We start from the raw sequence: 4631 nt of genomic DNA on the forward strand, positions 1-4631 counted from the left end.
TCAATAGAATGAAACAAGACAAGGCAAGCCTAGTAAAGCTGGTCCCAAAGCGCACAGATTGCTCTTTAATGAATTCAGAATGGCTATCCATTTGAAGTCTTTACATGCATCTGGTCTATACAGTGGGCCGGATGTATCCCACTCGTTCTGGTTTTACGGCACAATCCTATTACAATAGCACTGTCCGGTTAAACACCTGTTTAACTGTAAATATATAAATTGTCCCTTTAGGCCAAAAAAAAAAAGTCTCCGGTTTCTGGTATGCGCGCGCGTCGCCGTAGCCATGCGCGTCGGCAAAAAGAAAACGTTTTTTTTTCAATAAAAGATGATGTCTCAAAACCGCCAAACTCACTGGTTTGACTGGAATCCTGCTGCTGCACAATTTTAACGTGTTTTTAGATGGGGTTATGATCGAAAATGAGCTTCATGTGGCCTCTCTGGACTCCCATATATTTGCTCTAAGTTTAGTCGGGAACCATTTGCAGTTATCAGTCGACATTTGAAGCAAAAAAGTCAGGTAAAAAAAAAAAAAAAAGCCGCGTCGCCGCACCACTTTTTGGACAAGCTCCATACCAGAAACCGGAGACTTTTTTTTTTGGCCTTATCAGGTATTGGACTATTATGTCCTATCCGCCCCTCCCTCTGTTTCAAGCCTCCATATTTTCTCCCATCAAATATCAGAGAAATGTAACTAAATGACATTCATGTCTGAAACTCAATCCCCAATACAGATGAATCTCATGGTTCCACAGACAATTCTTCAGCTGACAGACGTGAGACTTGTACAGCCGTTCGGGACTTCGCAGCGTTTCTGCTGTCACTGTTCAACATGGTGAAAAATAAATTCTAAATAAAGGCATCATGAAAAGAGACTTAGGTGCTGTGAAATGACACGCATAACAATTATAAATCATCGTAGCATATAGAGCGCCCTCACCGATGACATGCTTTGTCCCACTGTATATATGCTTGTTTGACACTTTGCACTTTCATTGTCGGTAAATTGAAGTCACAAAACAAGGGGCTGACTGACACCAATCAACACTTAATGCACTAAATAAATTTTTCATTTTAGTTCTAGAGGTTAATCTCAACCGAAACTCTGTGCATGTAGCCATGTACACCTGTTTCCGAAATACATATGCAATTTGTAAATAATTTCTAACTGCTTCATGAAAGATGAGCCTTTTAAATTATGTAAATTGTTGATTTTTATTGTCATTCTGCAATATATTTTACATATACATGTTGTAAGAAAAGGCGCTGTAACAATGCGTATACTAAAGTTTAATAGTGTGTAGAAAGCGAATTACATTCCATTTTTGTCTTTGTAAACAATTAACCTTTTTGAAACATGCAGTTAAAACGCCTGCAGATTTCACTCGTTGTAATGTGGTTGAATGATTCAGGTGGAACCATCTTGCCAATGGTGTCGATGAAGTTAACCGCTTGAGCAGAAAAATCAGTTTCCCCGATGCACGTGAGACATGTGCAAGTTGCGTGTCTTGCATTTCTTCAGCCTAGTCAGAGATATGGAGCTGCTGCATCGTACATATGCATATTACAACCAAAATACTATTTTTTTCAGTAAGTAAATTTGACTGTCCTGTCTATTGCATTGTATATATTCTTCCATCTTGAAGAGTGATATTGATATCGATGTGTGAAGTCGTAAGTTAATTGTGAATCGCTAGCACGTGAATGATTCTATCGTGAATAATAAAATAATAGTCGTGACTTTTGGGAGCTTTTTACACCGACATTTTTGTTATAGTTCCACTGAAGACAATAGGAAGAAAGTTTATTATGTTAAGATATTTTCATGGCAAGTTGCTACAAAATTATTTAAGATGTATTTTTTTTTAAATTGGTGTATATACCTACAATCTATTCCAGCTTTCTATTCTTTTGAGTACAGCTTTGTTGAAAGTAGTTTAGGTGATCAAGTTCAACATATTAAGATCATTCAAAACCATTGCTTTTATTTATGTAAATTGAGTTTATTGCTCACTAAATTTAGCGTGAAGTTCGGAGTTAACTCTCCATTGCACTACTTTAAAGTGATGAATAAATTAGTGCATGCCACATTCGAGCAAGTCACAATTTTAATTTGTTCTGTGTTTTCATTTTGCCAGTCCCAGCAGTTTCCAACAATTCGCTGCACAGTGTTTCCTTCAAATTGTAAACACATAAAAGCTAAGGCAAACACTTCCTTTGACTCCCAATTTCAGTCTAGAATTATAACCGCATTTAGCCATTCTACAAGAAATTTAAAAAGTCACCAATTATGCTTGAGCTTTGAAATATCCCCAAAGAACGAGTTGACATACGCGCTGACTTGGCTGTACTTTCTTCAACCCTCATGAGAAAGCGCATGCGCGCTAACTCTACTTTGTTTTCCATATTTCTTTCTTTTACTGTTCGCATTATTCCAAGCACAATACATGCAGTTAAATATTACGTTTGTACACCTCATGTAAGCAGAGCGTGTGGGCCTGGTGGTAGGTACGTACTCTGACGCTCATGCCGGAGGTTGTGGGTTCGATTCCCACCCGGGTCGATATACCAGCAGAGCAGTTTACTTCTGGACTCGAACCGTGATTTACCTCCTGGCCACCGGCACTTCTGCAGCAGGACTTCTAATTGTAAACATATGAAGCTTGTTTGTACTTGTAGAGTGAAAGAAAAAATACAACTCTAGCCGGGTTTTCAGCCCGCTACCTCTAGACTCAGAGCAGAAAGATCTACCAAGAGGCCACCACCATTTTCGAGGGGGGGAAACGATTCACATATCTGTGGCATCGTTTTCTAACCGGGGAAAAATAAGATGTGCTGGGTTGGAATCGAACCTACGATCTCCGACTTGTGAAATATCAATCTTCGATGACACTGACGTCTTCACTGGGAATTCCTCTCAAATCTCAAATAGATAGAGAGTCGTTTTCTACTCAAAAGTACATTTTGTACTCCCAATTATATTTTATACTCGACAATAAAAAAGCTCACTCTTTGAACGGGGCTAAATCAACTGATATTCGAGTTTTCGGCCCTCAGATTTGGCATGATACCGCCGGCTACTTTTAAAATGGCGCCCTCTAATATCTAATCTCCTTCTTGGAGATTGGACACAATTTGGGCTGGTACTGGGCCGAAGTGAAACCCTGAATTTGTGAACGAGATTTTTTTTTGGGGGGGGGGGTGGTTCGATGCTTCAAGATTTGAAAATCCTTATATGTCTATCACCGTTAATAACAAACTGGTACTTTACGGAGAACTTCATCTAAATAATTATCTGCGCCTCCAGTCAAGTCCGGCAATTTAAATTTTACCATTAGGCCTAGATAAATGATCTTGTTTTCTTATTCCTTCTTTCCACAACAGACTACAGGATGAGTCAAAAAGAGACTTGGATTAATGTTTTCCCCTTAAAATAGCAATTGTATTTGACCAACCATTAAAGCACGTATTAGACGAGCATGTTCTTCCACTCATGTGAAAAAAAAAAGAAATACTGAAATTGATCCATGGTATATCAAAAGTTAGCCATGTTTTAATAACCGAACCCATTATCTTTACAGCTGCCTCTGGAATGCTTTTAAGCTGAGTGTGAACCAGAGATTACACACAGACATTCAGATACATTATTTTATTTTGATAATTTGAGTCAAGGCTGCAACATTACTTTTCTCTCTTTTCTGAATTTGGTAAACAAATCAATTTTTTCTGAAATGATGACATTGAGTTTCGTCTGTTTTCCTTTGCACGTTTCCGTTCAAACATGTGATAGAAAAAAAAACAATGTTCGTTATAATTAACAGGTAATCATCAATGCGTATCGGTAAATGATCAGCGGTGGACAGCAAAACGCTGTGGTATTTCTATTAAATTGAGATAACTTTTGATTAAAGCATGGAATTTACTGGACATTTTCACGTTGATGAGAACCTGCGTTTTATTGCTGTTATTGTTGTTTATAAGTAAGCCATATATTTTAAAAATATATATAAGCCATATATTTTTGTTTATCCTACTCGTTCACGTTCTCTTAGGTTTGTTTACTTCTGTGCTTGGTTATGTTGAATTGAGGTGAGCAATAATCGACATTTCAATCCATAATAAAGTGCAATTGCCTGTCATGCCTTATACAGTGTATACCGAAACAAGGATCACATGTCATGCTGTTTCACTTTCTATATTTACATATAGTGTGTTCTTTTAAATTGTCTCTTTCTTATCCAGCCCTGACCAGTTGGCACAAGTCAGATTTCACCCGACCCCTTTAATTGTCTCCTGTGCAGTCATGCATGAAAACTAATCAAGTGAAAATGTCACCAAAAGAAGCAGGAAGAGTTACTCTAAAATTACATATGAACATATCTTATCTGAATTGCTACAGAATAAAACTATGGCCAATTCTAAAAGTGTATATTTTGTGACTCGCACTGTATACTATCTTTGGCCGGTTATTGCATGTACAGTAGTTGTAATAAATAATGTAAATATAGAAAGTGAAACAGCATGACATGTGATCTTTTTTTCGGTATATCTGAAAACAATCAACCAATCAATCAATCCAGGTGAATACATATGATTATAACTTTGTGCAAACTACCACACCACACTAACACACG

This window comes from Patiria miniata, unplaced genomic scaffold, assembly GCF_015706575.1.
Source record: "Patiria miniata isolate m_02_andy unplaced genomic scaffold, ASM1570657v1 HiC_scaffold_1, whole genome shotgun sequence".
NCBI lineage: Eukaryota > Metazoa > Echinodermata > Asteroidea > Valvatida > Asterinidae > Patiria > Patiria miniata.